The following is a 21,709-nucleotide window of genomic DNA, read 5'->3' on the forward strand; positions in this document are numbered from 1 at the left end:
TGTAAACGGTTTTTATTATTGTTAGTCAGGCACGGATCACTAGGATCACGTACACGTCCCACAGCTGTGTATTTAAGATTTTGCTGTTTATATAATATAATAGTTTGAATCATATTTCTGTTGTCTGTCTGAGTGAGTGCGTAACATAGTTTTTACCATTACACGATTGGTTCAGGTTACCTAGTAACCATGACTGGAACTCACCCCAACACGTTTGTATGACGCTTGCTGCTACAAGACCGACAAAGGTGTTAAAAGAAGCACAGAGAGTTTATGTTGAAAAGCGTCGTGCTGTTCCTCGTCATATTTGAATATTTTCAATTTAATTGCTCACAAAAAAGGTTACATGACTCTTCATTTACAATATAGCGGCTGTAAATCCAAGAATGGTAAACTAATCCTTAAAGCTAAGAGAGTGTTCTGCTATCGTCCAGTGAAAAAGTCACTTGAAGAGTTTCTAAAGCGACCTGGGTTCAGTGAGAAATGTGAAGAGTTCAAGAAGTCACCTCAAGATCCTGATCTCCTTAGGGATGTTTATGATGGAAGGGTTTGGAAAACCTTTAAGAATGCAGAGGGAGAACCTTTTTCGATGCCCCTAACACTTCTGGATTTATTTTGAATCTCGACTGGTTTCAGCCATATAAAGATTCAATTTGCAGTGTGAGGGTTCTTTATCTTAGTTTTCTTAACTTGCCTCCTGAAGAAAGAAACAAAGAGGAAAACGCTGCTCTTGTTGGTATTATTTGTGGTCCACAGGAGCCCAACCGGGATGTCAATGCCTTTTTGAACCCTCTTGTGGATGAATTATTAGATTTCTGGGATGGTGTTTGGATAGATACACCCACTACTGGACCCCCAAGTTTTGTCGGCTTGCACTACTTTGTGTGACATGTGATGTGCCAGCATCATGAAAACTATGTGGCTTTTTAAGCGTCAGTGCCAAAATGGGATGTAACAAGTGCAAAAAGCAATTTCCAAGGCAATCTCTGGTTTTGATCGGGACAGTTGGGTGCTGCGCACTGATGCAGAGCACAGAGAGCAGGCATGGAAGTCAAGAATTCAGCATCTTCCAAGAAAAGACCGCGATGGAAAAGAAAACAAATATGGTGTAAGATTCTCTTTATTAGTTCACCTTCCCTATATTGACTTCATCTCATTTGTGGTCATTGACCCAATGCACAATTTGATGCGAGGAACCACCAAAAAGATGCTAAAAATTTGGAAGGAAGCAAACTTGCTCGGTGAAAAGAAAATTAACCATATTGCAAAGAGAATTGATAAGTTAAAGGTACCATCCACCATCAGATGCATTTCAACTAAAATAGCATCGAATTTCAAAGGGTTCACTGCTGACCAATTCAAAAACTGGGCTGTAGTGTTTTCCACTTTTGCAGTGAAGGACATCCTCCCAGACAGACATCTACCATGCTCGAAGCTGTTGTAGTAATACCAAAATCCCAAGTCAAACTTGTTGTTTACTCCCCCCCCCCTCCCTCCTCTTTCGGGTGACGTCATTTCACAGGCAATGCATAAGCAAAGATTGAAATATGAAACAGATATGTCCAGTTGGTGGCAATCAAAATGCCAGCAAATTCTTTTCAATCCATTTACCCCATCAAGCACTGTAAACGTTTGATCAGAATAGTGTGTCAGAGGTTGTGGTTGGTACTGTGAGAATCTACATTAATTTGATCAGAATACATGTACATGTTGGGGGGAGGGTTAAGGGGAAGGGGAGGATGCAGGAGAGTTGTGCCATGTGAAATAAACATCATCTTAATAGATCATGCATTTTTAGATCAGTTTCCTTTGCTGGTTGTGATGTTCCATTTACTGGATATTTGGCTCAAGGCCAAAAAGGGTTACCAAAGTACTTCATCAGGTGAGTACCTGCAATTTTGCATAAATTGTTTAGAGTTCAGTAAAATAAGCGAACTTTTAACTTTTTGGATAAGTGGCAATCCTTGCGCATTGAATTTTGATAAATTTGTGACCTGATATTCATTGTGAATTTTAGGCAGCTTAAATGAAAGGCTGTGGAGAATTGAAAGAATGGATTGACCCAATCGTTATCCACTTTTGGTATTGTTGCCAGATGGCCGAAGGAAGCATGGATGAATTGAAGGTATGAAGTAAGGGGTTCCTTTTCGAGCTAAATGGTGCAATTTTTTAACCTTTTTCCTACGTAATATAAACAGAAATAAAGATAGTTTGTATTACAGCTCTTTTCCAATATGCAAATAGGAGTATTGTTATGATGTGGAGGATTTTTTAAGTGGACGGAGGAGTAAGACACTGTCCTTGAAGGAACTTATGTTGAAATTGCTTATGTTAATTTTGTTAGTGTCTGGCCAAAAGGGGCCAAACTGTTTATTTGTTGAACATTGACCACATGGTTTTTCACATAATTGTTATATTTTCCAGCTTGTTGAGCACTTCAAACAAAGCAGACCAGACCAGGGGTAACAAACCCACTTGTTAAACTTAAAGCGTTTGAAGATAAAACTCTGTGTGTTGTAACCACACTACAGGAGTATTTGACAAGAACACAAACTTTAAGGGGCTCGGAAAGCCAATTGTTCATTAGTTATCAGAAACCTATTAAAACGGTTAGTAGAGATACTTTAAACCGTTGGGTGAGATCTGTTCTCACTGACTCTGGAATAGACACATCAAGATTTAAACCACACAGCACCTAGGGCTGCTAGCACATCTTCAGCCAGTAATGCATCAGTAAGCCTTGATGACATCTTGTAGACAGCTGGGTGGTCCTTAGAGTCTACATTTGCAACTTTTTATAACAAGCCTATTGTTAAAGAGAACACCTTTGCTGATGGAGTACTCAGCACCGTGACCAACACAACTGTTAAAATAAAAGTTTTTTTCTGTTACTGTGCTTAATGTTTGTGTTGCTTCAAAATCTCATGTGATCTCACAGCACGATAACAAGGTAGAATAGAAAAAGTAAACGAGACTTGCCTGGAAGAGGAAGTTTGATTGAGGTTCTACCGAGTTATAGAGTGCTTGGAGATTACATGCCCTCCCACCCACCCTTGGTAAAGTGGATGCCTTAAATCACTCACATTAAGCCTTTGAAGACTGAGTTGGCGCATGCACTTGCTATCTCATGTAATCTCCCAGCACTCTATAACTCAGTAGAATCAAACTTCCATGTAAGTCTCGTTTAATTTTTCTATTTCCTGGAACTGAAACAATTGATTACTTAAAAGAGCAGGGAAAGGTAAGTAAGTAAGCAGGCGAGTGAGCGAGCGAGTGAGTGAGTGAGTTAGTGAGTGAGTATACAGGTTGCCTTTATTTATACATGATTACAAAAAGCTAAAAAGTTTGTGGGGTAGTGTTTTCTAAATGATTTACATTCTTTAAAATTATATAAAATTAATGATATTAGATTTTATTTTAAATCGATTACTTTTAATTAAAATTATTTAAAGCAATTTACAGTGGAATTTATTTTTTTAGGTCAGGCAAGAAGCGCTGGAGTTACAAAGGCAACAGTTTCAAATGCAGTTAACAATGATGAAGCAGCAGCAGCAGCAAAACCAGGCTTTGTTTGCAATTCTGTTCAACTAAACTCGATACAACCGGTCTTGGCTGACCTTGAATTCAACCATGGCTAATGTCCAATATCTCCAAGGCTAATGACCAAATCGGCCCCCTTGCAAATGGAACCGCAATGGTTTCCTCCAACAACATAGCAGGTGTCGCTTAAGGCGTAAGCCAACTCATCTGCCTGGGAATAACCTTACTTTCCAATACAGACATCATGACTTCTCAAGAAGGGACTGCCGCTGCACCAATTGTGGGCGTTGAAGAGCTTCCCCGGAGGTACACCAGCTTGAGTTGATGGTACACCAGACACACATGAAGTCAGCATATTCACTGACTTGACGATCGGCCAGCCTTGAACATATAGTGACTACATACAAGCATGGGACAACCAGAAGCGGAAATGTTCTCTATATCACACACCTCATGACACACCAACACTATGTTTTTCTCAATATGACTTAGACTTGCCAGAGGTGGAAATCCTACAAGGCCTGTTGGACAACACCTTGAATTTAAAGTGGACCCCAGAAGAACACCAATTTCTGGTATTTAGTTTGTGCAGTTATTTTCTTATTGACCAAGACCTGGTATTTTCCTCCTTCTATCTCTCCCTAAAGCAAGAATATGTGCTTGAGGATGAAAAAGATAAGTTTTTAGGTTTAATTTACCAAATGACGGAAGCAGGATAGGAAGTGCTTGCCTACCACTTGTTGGATTTATTCAACAAGTTTTCCCGCGACCATTGTGTGCTCACTTTTCTCGCAGCAGCACGGAAATCCACCCCCTCCCAAGCAAAGACACACTGTTTTCATGCCAAAGCCATTTGGACATACCCTTAAGAATAACCACTCAGTCGTCTACCTTTATTCACAATACAACACAATGTTTAATGTGGTCATTACACTTACACATTTCATTTCCACAGATGCTTTGTTTATCTTCACAATCCTAACATAAGCATGTTGTCGTTTTTATAGGATGTTTCACCATCTTGATACTTATTAGCAATACATCAGAGTTCTGATTATACAGTAGAACTACAAAACGTGATCTGTACTCTCCATATAAGTGTTAGGTAACAACAAACATGTGCCAAAAGTTGTTGCCGACGTATGCACTTGTTCCTGCAGCAATTTGCATTTTACTTGTGAGCTGGAAAAGTTTCATGTGGGAACTTTTCCACATTCGTTGGATTTTATATCGATTTGATTATTTTTCGTTAATAACTATATTTGGTTTACAATTGATGCTTTGATAGCCGAACAACGTGTCCATTTTCATGCCTTTGACATTTTCACCGTTATTGATTTGTGGAAAACTATATAACTATATAAATACTAAAATGTATTGATACGTCTCCCCGGAGCTTACCACTAAAAGGTCTAATTTCTGGCCACTTAGGTGATACTAGGTGCTGCATGCTGATGAAAGTTTTCAAGATCTCCATCAATAGGAAGAACATTTTGAACATTGCACACCCGTGTTTTGAAGTTTTCTGTAACCAATAACCACACTGTACTGCAGTACTAGTAACTGCTGCATGATCACTTTTCTCACAAAATTTTGCCTAGTCATAAAATGGCAAATTATGTTCAAAAACTGGATCGAATTTTTGTTTGTTGCATCAATAATCCAGTCAATGGTTTAGTCCTGTATGCTTTATAGAAACATGTAGATGTCAAATAATATTTAACAGAAGGATCCATATGTGGTTAATAAAGAACTTCTTGCAAGCAAACATTTTGTTTTCTACACCATAGTGCTTTCTAGGCTTTCACCAGTGTTACTGTATACATGACAAATGATACAAAGGTATCTGATCGTGTTTATATCTCTCGAGCACTTGATACATTACAAGCACAAACGAAGTATTCAACAAACAGTGACAATGTAAAGATTTTATAAAATAATAAAGTATACATGTATTTGTTCAAATGCATATTGTTTTGCTTACAGTAGTTTGGTTTTTCTTTTGGGCGGACATTAGGAACCCGTGGAATTGACAAATAACCACGGTCTGGGTCGTAAATCACAGAACACTCGAAGTGTTCACGGGTGCTCGAGCTGTAATACCCTAGCCACCCCACGTATGCGTCAGTATCAATTATGAACACTTTTCATACTTCACGTGAGTCTCGTGTTCCAGTCGTATATTTCAGAACATGCGATGTTTCTGACTAGCGCCGGGTAGTGTTACGGCTGTACGTCCGTTCTTGACAACACGACAGCTGGCTATCTTGCTGTCAAAATTGTAAGAAAACTAACTTGACATATCGTAGTATACGATTCCCGAAAATTAGAGCATACTTGACATGTTCTTTAGTATTCATAGACGTTCACGTCAGAAGTAGCGCTGTGTGTCGCGTGTTCTAGTCGCATACCCTAGAACAGCTAGGAGTATCCAAAAATGTTCGAGTCACAAAGTATCACGGAATGTTCACAGGAAACCAAAAGAAACATTTTTCAAACGAAATGTTGGTCGTATACCTCTCGAACACTTTGAGTCATTCCTGCATATTCAATTTGAATTCGGAAAAAAGGCCAGATTCTAATAGGATATTCCAGGTGTATTTCGAGTCAGGCATAGTCGAATACATCGGAACATTACTGCTTACGCGGCTTTTGCCTATCCGTATTCCGACGAATTTGGGCCCGAATACTTGGCTTTTTGCGCAGTGCTAATACCTATGACCCAAAGGGGATGAACGCCAAAAAGAAAGAAGAATTTGACAAATGGTACGATGAACAGTTACTAAACACCTACATGGAATCTTATTGTGTGTCAGATGTAAAGCTGTTGAAAGCCGGTTTCAAGGCAGTAGTAGTATGGGTGGATATGGGCAAATTTATGGATCACTTTCTGATTGGCTAGTGGACCGAAATCCAGTGTTTTGATTGGTGGAATCGTACCACGTGACTTTTTCGCATATCATTTGTTGCGTGGGATAATTTATGCGAACGCGCGTGGATCCGCGCAGAGAACAATGGATGACGTCATAATCGCGCGTGGACCCCACGCGCAATATTAGCCCGTGGGTGGGGAGGGTGGAGGGGGAATGACGTCATAACTAGAGCCCAGGAATTTAAAAGACAGCGCACACTTACAGTATAGGAAGGGCGACCCTTATATTTGTTTCAGGTTAGCTATCTGCTTCCATGTGGGACGCTTCAAAAAAGTGCGCATGCGCACAACAAAACAAGCTGTTTTCTTTGTTTTCTTGGTTAACTTTTAAAAAATATGCATGCGCACAGCAATAGAGTTAACTAATGTAACTAATGTAAAAAAACACTTCAATCCTGGCGTACTTTTTCAAACACACTTTATTGACACAACCAGCAAATTTAAAGCATTACAATTTCATCCTTTTTTTGGCTTGCATCAACTTCTTAACAATTTTTTCCGTCAGTGTTTTCTGGCCAGGTAGATGTTCAATAGCATTAATCATCTTGGCATCAGCCTTCCATTTGTCTTCTAAGTTGTTAGCTCGACTGTAATCAATGTCGTGCTGTTTTGCAATCTTGTCCAACCGATTAATTCCAGGGTCGCCTCGTTTCAAACGTTTTTGTAATTTAGTTCCGGGTCCCATGTATTGATATCCCGGCCAGTGCAGCTCCCCAAACTGGGATAAAAATTTCTGAAGGTCCAATCTGCGTCCTTTTTGACATCGTTTCTTCCTCCTAGTAATCTTCCCCATCGAGTCGCCGCCTGACTTTGCGTCGGTTATCAAAATCTTCCCAACCAGGAACTGTTCGAAGTCGCTTTACGGCAAAGGGTGTTTTACGTTTTCGTGTTAATGGCTTAGGTTCTGCAGACAAGGTACGTTTCTTTTTACTCAGAGTCTTTTTCTTCTTCTTGGAACTCTTGACTGGACTTGTGGTCGTTTCAACTGCTAGTGGAGAAATAGGTTCTTCTTTTATAGGCACCCGCGTGTTGCGAACCATTTCTTTTAAAATTTTTTCAGTGGCGTTTGTCACCAGTTCATCTTCCTCGTCGTCCTCAAGATTTTCTTCTCCTTGTGACGAGTTCCAAGTTGGGCCTTGTCTAATTTTACGCGTCAATCCTCTCAGTTTCTTGGTGATCGAGTGAATATCTTCTTTTGTGGAGTAAGGATCATTCAACACGCGCTGTTTTTTGGCGGCTACAGTAGCAGCTTTGTTAAGTAAGGCATTTTCACTCAATTCACCCTTGTACCAGGCAACTAAATCAGGCAGTTCTTTAACAGGCACTAGCAACGTGTCTTCCATGATTTCTAGTACAATCCCACACTCTGACAGACTTGATGTAACCCACACCACAATCCGCGGCCTTTCTGTTCCATCATCATCTTGCGACGCTTTTTAATAGAGTGAGACCTCTTGCCTAACTCTTTTAAGACTCGACGGTGTGGTTTTAAACGACGAATCGTCTCTGTGGACACAGGCAATCGTTGTTTCAACAAATTCAACACTATTTCGCTTACAGCATTTATCTGATCGGAGTTGGCATGGTGAAGTAACTCTTTGCGTTTATGCCCCTGGGCTTCTTGTAGCACTGCTTTCAAAAAGGGTACTTGTCTTGTTATTCGCTTCATTTTTTAGTCGCTTTGTCCAAAGCTTTCTTTACTCCGTAGCTGGCAGCTCCACTGACGGCCCCTGCAGCAATGGCTTTTCCCGCAGCTATAAGCGCTGGAATGAGTAATGGAAACAGTCCTCCTTTCTGCCTCTTTAGCCTCCTAGATCCTTTTCGTCTTCTTGACGTAACTTGTCGCTTGCGTTTGACTCTTTTTTGTTTTGGCATCGCCTTTTAGAAACTTTTTCGCCTTTCTTCCTTCGTTTGGGTTCAGTAGGTAGTGAGTCATTAGGTTTAGAAGCCCTTTTTATACCCTTCTTTTTGGCTTCGTAGCATACCAGCTCACAGGATTCATTTTCAATTTTTAGGCAGTGACTCCACCAGTGTCGATCCTGACTTGGTCGCCAACCAAAATACTCGCAACGAGTGAGTTCAAAATGTTTTTTGGTTTGGTCTTTCTCTTTCTTAGGTTGACTGGGAACATCATATTCGATGCGTGCGTTGACTCGGGGATCCAAAACAGTGAGAGTTACATGACTTTGCTGAGGCTGCTCATTGTCGTCCAAAACAGTAGTTTGAGTCACACAGAAGGCCTCGTTTGATGATGTGCTCATGTTGGTGCGTAGAAACAACTGACTCGGTGTCTTGTAAAGCGAACGCCTTTAAATCTTCTAAACCATGAGAGGCAAACTGATGGGAAAAGAAGTTTTTGGACTGCTTTTGTCTTTTAATTCTTGCTTTTTCTCGAGCCAAAGAGTTGTCAAATGAAATCATGTTTTTTTCCTGTACACATGCGTCCAACCGTCTTCTTTTAAGATGTGACTGTAGAGGCGAGACGTGTCGTCCGAGGCCGGATGCAGGTCCACAACCATGTAGGTAAAAGGCGTTTGAGTGAGTTCTTGGAATTGCTTCAATATATCCTTCCACATGTCCGGAAATGACTGAATCAGCAAATTTTTAAAACCCAATTGATCACGGGGATTTTTAAAGGCAACAATATAGTGTGCCTTTCTGTTAATGGTTTTAGCATATCGACCAGGAGGAAACATGTCTTGTGCCAAGTACAACACAGTCACATTGTTGTGATGAGAATGTTTTGTAAATAAGTCCAGTACACGTTTGTCATTTCCTCCTTCGTCCATTAGATCATCTAAAACAAGAACACCACCTTTAGGGAACCATTTTTTCAGTTGCGCAAGATCTGGGATGCCTTCGTAAAACGTCACACCCTGTTGCTGCAAAGATTTAAAACCATCTTGCCAAGCACCATAGCAATAACAAATCTTTTCAGGAGGTTGTTGAAATAACTCGTTGGCTTGTTGTAGCAAACGGGTCACAAATACAGTCTTTCCCGAACCTGAAGGACCTACCACGAAAATGCTGGAAGGACAGTAAAACTGAAACATCTTAGAGGTTGTAGGTTATGCGCAGGGTGCAGTCCGTTTATAACTGTTTAGATGTCAAGGTCGAAGTCGTGTTAAGTAGAGTTTTTTTTGTGGTTGGACAATAAAACAACACATTGTCGGTTCAAGTACACAAATATTTTTTATTGCTTTCACATCGTGAGGTCAGTAACAAAATCTCGCTTGTTATCTTGTTGGTACTCCAAGTAACGTAGTTGATGCCATTTGACGTCGTTCTGAATCATGATTTTAACACGCTGTGCTACTCGATGATCATTCAACACATAATCATGCCTAGAAAACTGATTTAAAAAGTCTTGAAACGATTTGCCTTTACTTCGATCTACTAAAAACGCTAAACAATAGTGTCCACAGCTCATCGACTGCAATGCTTGTAAACTCTTGTTGTTAGACTGCACTTGATCCCACTGGTTCTCGATCCAGTATTCAATGTCTCCTTGACCATAAAATTCATAGCCTAGGCCATAACTATCCAATACTTCACAGGTCCCGTCATACGTCCAAAAAGCGAGCCAATGCATGCCTGGTTCACCCTCGGGATCGGTGTTTACAATGTAAGCTTGGGGTGTCCTTGTTTCCACGAGGGGTAAGCGGTCTGCTGGAAACACTCCTACAAAGTACGGTCCCAGGTTGGGATGATGTCTTGCCAAATGTTCTAGCTGCACATTGGTAAAGGCGACAAACTCCATCTTCTCTTTTAACGGCGGTACACGTCGTAGAGTACTGCCCCGTTAGGATCCACTTCAAGAGTATTTTCAAACTCAGCATACATCACAACATTTATAACGTGATCGGTTGGAGCTCCAAACTGAATAATGATTCTGACATCTCCTTCTTGCCTTGGGTTCAGGTTAGGGCTGTCAGCAAGCCCGTTGGCCACGTTGTCAAACATGAACAGAGTACAATTTTTCCTATGACCCCATTCACTAAACGCGATCATACTGGGTTGCTTTTTGCCCCAAGCCCCACTTGCCTGGAGAAAACGAAAATAACCAGCCAGATCTTTGTCTCCGTTGTTATAGTTTAACTCCAGGGTCTCATACGGGTATTCCTCTCCGCGTACAGACTGTCTAATGCTTTTCACTCCAAACTTTTGAAAGGCGAAAGGGTGGTAATCCACTGTTCCATTGAATGCTTTGTTATGTAACAGTCCTACAATTAAACGATCTGGGACTTTGCCGTGAAACAAATTCCCCTCGTCAAATTCTAGTATGTTGGCGGGATGTGAAAACACACGGATCTCGCTACGCACTACTGGGTAAGAGGCAAGCTGTCTTTTGTTGTGACGGGTGACACTCAACTCTTTGTAGATGGAATCGCTCAGTCGGAGCTGGCAGAGATGAAAGGTGATTTTGATGTCATCTTGATCCAATCGTCCCCTCTCAGCCACCCCATTCATGAAAAAATCCGCTGAATTGAAGAAAAAGCGGATTTTAATCTCCACATCAGGTACCAATACTTTTCCCATTTGAAAGGCTTCATGGTGTGGTTGGAAGATCAGGCAGTGCTCTTTTCCCTCAACGTAATTCGCTTTTTCGGCTTTTGCGAGGGCCAGGGCTGACTTGTGATTGGCTGTTAGAGCTTGATAATCAGTATGACCTGCGCCTGTGTTGCTGGTCGTATCGATGTTGTTAGCGGTCCACTGTTCTGGAAAATCTATAGCTTGATACCATCCTTGAGGTTTGAGAATCGTCTCAGCTTCTTGCTTATCATAGTTGAGCAGGGTTTCAAGGAAAGCTTTGTAGGCATACGTGTCAGTTTGATGACTTATCAAGACTCCATTTAAGTTCACTGTGACTTGTTTGATTAGACTGTGGGCCAAGTTAGGTACAGGCCAAAGATTGGTCCCGGTTACAATGTTGCCGCCATTGGATTTTTTCAAGGATAGTTTCATAGTAAAGTAACTACGACTCAAATCCACATATTCGTCAACGGCTGGCACCACAAATTCCATGGGGTTGATTCCTGTGTTGATGGGATACATGGTAATCATACGATAACCATCAATGCTCGTGTCTGTAGGTGGCACTTGAAACACTTGCAAAGCAGGGTTTATCATTTTTCGAGAACGGGGGTGCGTTACTGAGGCATGCATCCTTAACGTTTGCGTCGTCGTCTGTGTCGTGGCCTGCGAGTGTTCACACTTTTATATCGTGTCCGGAGTGCTTCCAGCAGAAAAGGATCTATTCCACCACCACGCATTCGATACTTGGGACCCTTGTCTCCGCGCATACGTCTTGGTCTCGAATAAACAATCATACTGTGTCAAACAAATCCCTTACAATCTTAGGTGCTCGTTTCTTGACCTGCTTGGCTGCGACTTTTCTGGCTCGTTTGACCAACTGTCTGCCTCCTTCTTTCAGTGCTGCTTGAGCTAATTTTCTCTTCACTGCTCGTGTGGCTCCCCTTTTAAAGCCTTGCAGTGGCTTGGTTCGTAAATCTTCTAGACTGTGAGATTGCTTTAAACCTTGAAATCCTTCAGAGAGTCCCCCTTTTAAGATTTCGAACACGGTACTGGCTACTTGACCTCCGAGACCCCTTCCGTTCTGTACGGGGTCTGGACGAAAACGAGTTAAACTTCCACCGCGCATGATGAGCTACACTGTTTTGCAAAAAGAATTACTGTCCTGGTTTTATACTCTCAGACTTGCTTGAAATGTAGGGTTACAATGGTATTGCCAGAACCTAACTTCGCCAGAGATCCGCTGGTTTCAGCAATTTGCGTTTCAATGACATCGTAATGAGTTTGACGTACGTTTACGTATTGAATGTGAAGTGGCTCAAAATACACACTCCCCCGACCCTTGACTTTGTATTGAATCTCCCGCAACAGATCTGTGACTTGGTTGCCGACAACGTGGCTTTCTCCAACATTGGAGTAAACTTGTAACGTCCTTTGAGGATGGCTGAAGAGATCATTAAGACAGGTTTGTGTGTTGAGAAACACCCAATTGCAAAAATTGCTAAGTTGTAATTCGTCGTTCTCGACGACCCATAAAGAGGCCATAGGATGAGCGTTGTCAGGGAAAAATTCGTAGCGTAGGTTGGGTCCCAGTTTGTACTTGTCTGGACCAGTTTCTGTCACCCATTTCGCCAGCTTGGCCAACTTTAGATTGAGTTTGAGAAATAGCTTGCCCAAAAGTTTGGAATGGACGTCTTGGTACAACACTTTAAGTTGCCATTGATGGTATTTTTCTACCCACACAAAATCGGGATAGAGCCGTTTGTTTTCGTAGACGGAATATTTTCCACCCGAATAAGATTCCACCATACTTGTCATAATTTTGTCAAAGAGAGAACCCATGAACAGTTGACTATCTCGTACAGTTGAATCTATTTGATTCCAGTTCACCATCGCTTCCAGTGAATAATCCAACACTTTTGGGGACGAGGTGTATTCACCTATACGGGTCACTACCAGTGGATTACCATACGTTTGATCCATCAACAGCTCGACTTGTATAATAATCAGGTAACGACACGGTAACGACACGGAAACAAGTCCAACGCTCCAGCCAGATCCATGGAGAATTAAGGGTTGAGGAAGACGAATCTTGAACGAATTGTTGGCATTGGTGGAAAATTCTGCTTTGTTACTGTGACTAGGTAAAGTCAGATAGAAACTCATAGTTTCACCAAATCTTTCTTGTTCAACCACGTTCTGTACTTTGCCGGCCAGCCGCTCCAGTGAACATATACCTTGTCTTTGGTTCTCTTAAGTACTTTTTCGATGCGGAACAAGGCTTGGTCTGGTACTGTCACTTTTTGTACGTCTTGTTCGTAAAACGTACCTTCTATTGGTGTTTCGTCATATTCGCTCACTTTGTACGTTGCCACGGGTCCTGGTTTAGCTTCGCGAATCAAAAACACTTCCTCTGTCCAGCCAGGGAGATAACTTTTTTTAAACGGACGATGTTTCTTGTTGAGTCGGACGCGGTCACCCACTTTAAGCTTAGGTTTCTTCCACTCTTTCAATTTTTTGCCGTACAAATTGAGCCAGACTCGTTTCTCATTTTTTGCAGTGACTTGGTTTGGGGTCATGCCAATACTGCGATGCTTAGAGTTGTTATAGCTTTTCACCAAGTCTTGCAATACATTTGTGTAACACAGTTGATTACTAGCTGTAAACCATCGGTACATCCTCTCTTTTAGAGTCCTGTTGAATCGCTCCGATACGCTTGATTTGGTATCCCCATGCGTGCTAAAATGATGAATGTTTTTCTTTTTCAAAAATGCTTGAAACACCTTATTATAAAATTCTTTACCCGCATCTGTTTGAAGTCGTTGTGGTTGACGTCCACCCTTGAAAATCTTCTGAAAGGCTAACACGACACTTTTACCTGTTTTATCTCGCATGGGCTGAACCCAGGCATGTTTTGACAAAACATCAATTACCGTCAAAAGATATCTTGTTCCTTTGTTCCATCTTTTTAATGTTTGGACCTCTATCAAGTCTGCGCACCACTGAGAATCGATTGCATAGACTACCACAGGCAAGGTTGGAAACTTCTTACGTCGAGGCTTATGCAGAGTATAACTAAGTATTTTTTGCAAAGTCTCTTGAGCGTCTTTGGGTTTAATACGCTGGGCTTGGGCAAAACGTTGAACTCCTCCTAAACTCCCCTCGGAAGCAGGATTCTCATATTGACTTGTCAAACCCATGAAGCAAACAATCACACGCACACAAAGTTAAACACTCTTTTTATAGTTTTATTGACAAAGACCAAACAAAAGGTTGAATTTCGTTACAGAAAACTCTACACTATAAGAAAAGGACGATTTAATGCATTGGTTGCCAATACATGTCTCTGTCTTTCATCAATCCTTGGTATTGCTTTTTTAGCAACTTAAAATCGTAAGGTGGTCCTTGGACTTTCATTTTTTCCCACAAACCATCGAGCTCAGGGGTGTACACAAAACCACGAAACTCGGGAGGGCTGGCAATTTTGTTGCCGGTATCCGTCATGATAAACCCTCTTCCCCATTTGGACCGTTTCTGTGGTGGCTGGTTCAGCTTGCCATAGTAAGCTTGGCGATTGGCTTCCAGACGGCGCTTTACTGGAGTGAACTTGATTGGTGCCTTGAACTTCATTTGTGGGTTACAGTACTGCCTGATGTCCTTGACACGATACGGGGGGTTGGCTTTAAGCTTCTCGTCATATAACCAAAGACGGTTATTGTTGCTCAACAGCTCATCTCCCCATTGGAAAAACTTGACACTAGGATCACGACTGGTTAGGTATAGGCGTCCTGGGTTGTCTTGGCTGTGGCTGAGACGAAGGGACAGACTCTTTCTTTTCAACAAGGTGCTGGAAAGCAGAACTCTGATGCTGTAGTGCAAATCGTGTAGGGCATTAAGGTAGGTCTCTGCATCATCCTCTGAGCAAAACACCACACAGTTGAGGTCGTTGCAGCGTAGGTAATTGTCTCCCTGTTGAGACGTAAAGTGTTTCAATGTTGTTTGATGAACAGGACAACAAAACTGTGGGGCTTCCAACAACTCGTCTGGCAACGCCTTTGCCAACCTGTGTATGTCATCAACTGGGTATTCATCTTCTGACTGGAAACCAAACATATCAACTGGAGTCTCGTATTTTGTACGAGGTTCTTCCTGTTGTTCCCTTTTTTGATCTTGTAGGTGTTGACTGAGTTCTGCTAAGGCCTTATCTGGATCATATTCTCCCTCTGGAATGGCTGCGATTTCGCCTTCCTCTAGCACTTCTTCAACACGTACCATTTGGTTTAGTTGTAAAGGGGTAGCCGGTGTCTCTTCTGGTGCACGCTTTTTAGCTTTCTTGCTTTTGTTCTTTTTCACATGTTTGGTTGGAAGACCGGGATGATGATTAAAGCAGTCATGAGAGATGTTTTCTTGAGAGACCGACATGGTATCTTCTTTCCAAGACGTTGACAGAGTGTAGTCGAACAACTGAATAATCTTGATTTTGAACACGCACTAAATAACAAGTCAAACAATGCCACAATGTTTCTGTATTTGGATTGGACCAGTTTACTCAGGCAGAAAAAACGACGCGACGCCATTTCCAAATAAGGTAAAAATCAATTTTAACAAAAGAACGAATCTCTGTCCATATAATAGGTCTGTAGGTGGCATGTTCGGGCAGATCCTTGAACAAAGAACGACGCGATGTCCAAATAAGGTTAATCTAATGAACCATGTCAATGCCTTTGAGTTCCATGCTCCGGTCCAACCCCATCAGGTGATCCATTTGATCGTGGGTAAAATTCAAGTGTTCGTACACAAAGATTCCTCTCGTATCCATGGAACAACCAAACAACATGACGTAGAGCTCTAAACAATCTGAGCTGTTTTTCAAAACTTTAAAACAAAACTGAAGATCATCTGTTGTAAACGTAGGCTTTGCTATTCCGTAAAGACACGTCAGATCTTGAAATTGTGTCAACACTTGGTCAAACTGTATAGCTTTCGTAGCCAATAAATCAAACACAGTGTCGTACAGGAGGGTTCGGTACTGGACATGTTGATTGGAATACACAGAAGCATCTGTGACAATGACAGTGTCTGTCTTTGCTTTCATTTTGTACATGACAGCTAATGTCCATAACCTTTTCCACTCACTCTCTTTGAGTTCCTTTCCTAGTTTCACGTTTTCAAGTAACTGCATCATGACCGTGTGTAAACTGCGACAGGTTTGTGCAAAGGTAGCTCCTTTTATACCATACACATTGTCAGCAATAGATTTAACATCATACGTAGCAAACAAAACCACGAAGGAATGTGACGGTGGTGTTCTCGAAACAGCCAGTCTCGGTAAGTTCCAAACAGCTCTGGAGATAACCCTTGTCTCAAACATTCATAATAAAACATAAAATGAAAAGGGTCGAGGTGTCCGTTACACACTTCATTCAGAGCTTCAAACATTTGTTTTGGACATTTCTTCTTAAATGTTTCTGAAGATATTACGTCATAGACAAGTCTGTGCCCTTCGTTGCCCATTTGAGCAAAAATCCATTGCATGAGGCGTTCCTTGGATGGTTTCATGATGACAACTGACGCTTGTGAACACGGAGCTAGCGTTTTTATAACCGTTTTAGGTGTACTTAATTTGCACCCGCGTAGCCGTAAGGAAAAGACTGGAACGTGACGGGGTCGACAACTCTTTTGTCAAACACAATCTTGTAAGACTTGTATTGTGGAAAGGTGAATACGTCTGACGTCTTGGCGTCGCGCACAATGTGGAAACTGTTGATAATTTGATGTTCGCGTGGTTTGGCTAGGGGTTGTTGAATTTCTTTCACTACGTTTTCGCGAAGTGCATCGTAGTTTAACTGTTGTTGTCCCTCACAGTTCAACTTGAACCCTCTCACTTTGCATTCTTTCTTACCATTCTTTGTAAGATATCCATAGTTTTTGGCACCCGCGCTTGCAAACTCAGTGATGTAGTCTCCTGGATCAAGTTCGTTGGTGAAGTCTCCCAAGTAGTCCCCAAGAGATGGGTTGTACTGGCTAGGTCTGTGCAAGTAAATGAGAGAGTCAGTGTCCATGTACAGAACTCGTTCTTTGAGTTTCTGTAAGCTCTCGTACAAGTGCAAACGTGCATGACAAGTTGTGAAGCAAGCAACGAAGATGTTCAGGTTGGGTGACAGTGGCACATCATTCTCGTTGTGTTTGTATTGGACTTCTACGATATCGTCGCTGAGAACGGACACTTGTTGCACCTCATACGCATCTGTTTCCAAGTGTCTGTGAAACTCAACTGGATCACTGAACTGACGTACTTGTGTTTTGTTAGGGCGCTGTCCAAACTTGCCCCAGAAACTGTTTAGCATCATTTTTGCCAAAGCTCTCAGACCAGGGTTGTAATGTATCTTGTGGTATTCCAACTGGATCCCCTCGCGCTCATAGTAATCCCTCAAGTACTGTTGGCGTTTGGCTTCATCGTTTCCAACATGTTCTGGCCACCCGCTTGCTTCCTGCTTGATTTTCAGCCAGGTGTTCACGTAATTTTTGAAGAGGTCACGTGATTTTTTTTCAAAGTGCCAGATCTCATGCAGCTGCACCATCTCGTACCCCATTTCTAAGGCCTTTTGAACTTCCGGAGTGCACCACGTACCTGTGAGTTGCCTTTCTTGCGGGGAGTGACGACACCAATACGAGCGCTCTACTAGAGGTTTCACCATTTCGGCTTCAGCGCAGGTTTTGCAAAGGGGAAACACCAGCTTGCCTTGACAGCGATAGGGAAGCACAGGATGATAAAGGTTGTACGGGGGTAACAGAGTGCAACGGACAAGGCCAAAGTACTGGGACCAATCGTCCATGGAAGGACTGCTAATGAATATGGGATGTCCGACAGGATACTCTTTGGTTTTGTTGACAAAGGGGTACAGGCTGGTAAAATCAATGTAGCGGATTTCTTCGCCCTCTTCCACCTGATGGTAAAGCTTGATAGTGTTTGTGCGACCCCCAAAGAAAGCATCTCGAGGCTGTAACGGTGGCTGTAAGTCAAGACATCGGACAAAATCAGCTATCTCTTCATTCTCTTGTTTCATTCGTTTCCAGGAACACTCCCACATCTGCTTGACTACATACCCTTGTCTCTCAAGGTAAACCATCTTCTTCAGGGTTCTTTGATACACATCGCGCATTGTCACACCAATGTGACGGGAGTGAATTTCTTCCCGGTGTGGAAAGCAATCAGGACAAGAATGGTAATAGCACCCATGAAATTCATACAGCGTCCCGGTGACTGCATCATATCCGTCTACGTGGTAGCGTGTGTTTGGAACCAAGAACTCCCCCTGGTTTCTAGTGTGTTGGATTCTGTCACTTCGAACGGTCGGAAAATCTTCAGGATAAGCCAGAGTCATCAAATCCTCAGCCATAAGGTCTTCTTCGCTCATAGCTGCACGTTCTGCTCTTCTTAGTTGCTCCTCTTCCCAGTAGAGCCACTCCAATGCAACATGAGACTGGTTCATTTGACAACGCCAACCCATCAGCGGTTCATTGGCCAAAGAGCCTTCGATCATTCTGTTCATGCGGAAATCTGCATTGCAGGCAGAGGCAATCGTCATCTTTGTGAACGGATCAAACCCAGAAATCTTCTCAAACAAAGTCTTGAATGTCAAACAACCTTCTTTCAAGAGCTTAACATCAGATTCACAATAAGCTCTTAGTTCTTGTCGAAAATCAAACGGTTGATTCTTCTGCTTCTGTCTATCGTACCACTCTTGAAATTCTCTTCGCCCCTTAACTGACATGTGCTGTGGTGTGTAGTAATCTATGGCAGGCATTTCTCCCACGTACTCTTGATGTTCTGGTGTATTGAACAAATGTGGAAAATGACCCTTCTTCAATTCTGTTATCCCAAACGTCTTGGGAAACGCCGAGAGGGGCATTTGAAAAAAGGACAGACTGTCTATAAAACGAATCACGTTCACAGTCAACTGCAGAACTTTGGCTCCATTGAGAATACGCTCTACAATACGACCTTGCTTCCGATACTCTTTCAAACAGAAGTGCGAATCATATCCCTGAAAATTATGGGCTATTACAGTTAGAGGCTGTTCTCCTTTCTCAGTGAGAGTCTCCAACCATTCCAAAAACTGTTTCACACAATCTGGTCCTTCAAATCGATACATGGTGTCTTCATCTTCCCTCTGGGCAATCAGCAAATTGGGTTCATGTTGCTCTTTTGATTGCATCGATTCAATGTCAAAGAACACGAGAATCGGGGGTCTTTCCTGGTAATCTTCATCGTCACTTTCTGGCTCAGGGTCATGGGAAGCCGTTCCCCTTTTGCGAGATTTGTTTTTAGAACGTCCTCGTTTCCTCTTCTTGCGTTTTTCATTTGCTTCTTCCAGCTGTTCAGCGGGAGTCTTTAATCGCTGAATGAAACACTTGTGATCGCGCAGATCCACGGTTTTTTTACACGACGGACATTCATCGAAATAGCAGACATGCTCCTTAATTTCCTCCCATCCCACGTTCAATTTGTGACAAGTGCGACATCGACGTCTTGTACCACAGATGGTTTTACTCAGGACGGGTTCTGCTTTGTTTTGATAATTTTTAAAACGATGGGCTTCAAAGCAGGTGGTACCAAAAAACAGGCGGTTGCAGGCGGCGCAAGGAATGCTGGCTTGTTGACGACGTTGTAGTGCTAGGAGAAAATCAGGACAGCCCTCTTGCAAGCAGCATCGGCACAGGACAGCTTTACTACATTTGTGTTGATTTAGGCACTTGTACGGTTTATGACATTTATAACAGAAATAACTGCTTGTAAACACTCCAGGCAAACTTGTGATCACGTCATAATGTTCACTGCCATAAAGAAGAATGATCCTTTTGTCGCTTGAATCGGATGAAAAGGATGTGACTCGGTAATTTAATCGACTGTCCACCATTAACAATTCATAGTCTTTCAAACTATTAGTTTGCGCAAAAGCCTTTAATTCTTCATAGCCGCAAGGACCTAACGGTACTCCAGCCTCTTCGTGGAGTTCTTGCGCCGCTCTCTCTTGAATTTTCCCACCATGACGAAATGAACTGTACTGGGGGTGCTGCTCTACTTTGGCCTTTGCAGTGACAATGGCTCTTGCGCAACAGAGGTTATCATGGTTTTTAATTTGAATAATACTTCGTTTGTTTATGCGCAACGATTGAATGTTCTGATGCCCTGCCTTGACCTGTTCAGGCTTGCCTCGTCCCTGGGGAGCTGCTCTTGCACGAGTAATAGAGAGTTGAAAAGAATCATCCATTTCAAATTGTTGATTACTGTTCAGCATGTTCTGTAGTCGTTGAACAATAGCATCAAGACCCGCTCCGTTCTGTCGAAATGTTCCGATACGACCTGCCCAACCATGATAACTATTTGAGATTCGGTTTGAAGCCAAATTTACGTACAGGCGATCACGATCACTGTCTCCTGGCTCAAGCAATTGCAAGACTTGCCCTATAGCTCGATGCAGACCATCTCGAATGGCAGTTGTTATGTTCTCTGCAGGAATAAAACCTCCTCGTTGTTGAATGCGCGTGTTGAAATGTTGCTCGCGTACGCCATGGCGTCGACTGATCTGGTTAATATAGGGCTGTAATTCAAATTCCAATACCCCAGGCTCGTGACAACTTAAGTTCGCTCCACAATTAGCTTGAAAATGACATTGTCGTTCAACGTTGTCAGCTTCTTCAACGCAGAAACTGTCACTCAACTGCTCTTCACATATATTATCATCCTCGTCCATTTTAAATCCATTTAGAGTTTAATTGAGCTAAAGTAGAAATGAATCGTACAGAAAAAAGCTATACTTTTATATGGTTAATAATTTATGTCCTTATATGGCCAAAGCATCATCTTTTATTTTTTTTTTAGCCTTTTATGGAAAAGGAAGGCTTTATAAATAATAGTAGCAATACAATTAAAATAAGAATGACTGTATTCTGATTGGTTATTGAATATTATGCAACACGAGTGTGGAGAAAACAGAAAGCAATCTTTACAAACTATGAATCAAGCGTACAAAAAATATCATTTGTTACTCGGGCTTAGTTTTTTTTAATCTGTCATAAAATTGTTCTTACTTTATCACAAAAAGCAAATAAGCTAGTGTCAATTTTTTTTTTTTTCATTTTCCACTTTCTAACAATTTATTTCATAACAGTATAGAGAATTGCATTTGGTAAACTATAACTTGAACTCTAAAATGAAACAACATTTAGTTAAATTAAGTTAAACGCTGGTCATATTGTTTTGTTTGTTTGTTTGTTTTTTTTTTTTCGAACGAAAAAAAAAAATTCTTGAAATAAGATCTGTTTTTTTATTATGAAAGTAAATTACTAAAGGTTTAAAAACAGACAAGATGTATTTTACACATCCATAAATCAAAAGTCATTGCATTTTATTGCTGTAATTTCGCCGAAGTCGAAACCACAAAGGCCCCTTTTCTATAGAAGGCTTGATGCCAGTGAGTTGAAATTGAACCAGACTTGGTATTAAAGGCTTATAAATGTGAAAACATCTAATCTCCTCATATTTTCGATTGGATTTGAATTCATGACGAGGCAAACACTTGCCTCTAGGACAAAATGCACAACGATCTAGATCACTCATCCCGTTTTTTTTTTTTTTGTGATAATCGCTGCGCAGATCTGAAGTGTTAGCTTTCTACAGTGTGAATCCTTTGAATTAAC

The 21,709-nt window shown here is 41.7% G+C and overlaps 1 long non-coding RNA gene across 1 annotated transcript; it reads left to right on the plus strand.

Annotated features, from left to right (window-relative positions):
• The first annotated feature begins 1,604 nt into the window (after positions 1 to 1,604).
• LOC144650026 (uncharacterized) lies at positions 1,605 to 2,563 on the plus strand. Its single transcript, XR_013570004.1, has 3 exons — positions 1,605 to 1,882; positions 2,018 to 2,125; positions 2,425 to 2,563. It is a non-coding gene; the product is annotated as an uncharacterized LOC144650026 (long non-coding RNA).
• Positions 2,564 to 21,709: the final 19,146 nt, after the last annotated feature.

The sequence above is a fragment of the Oculina patagonica genome, chromosome 4, assembly GCF_052425735.1.
Source record: "Oculina patagonica isolate OP01 chromosome 4, crgOcupat, whole genome shotgun sequence".
Lineage (NCBI taxonomy): Eukaryota > Metazoa > Cnidaria > Anthozoa > Scleractinia > Oculinidae > Oculina > Oculina patagonica.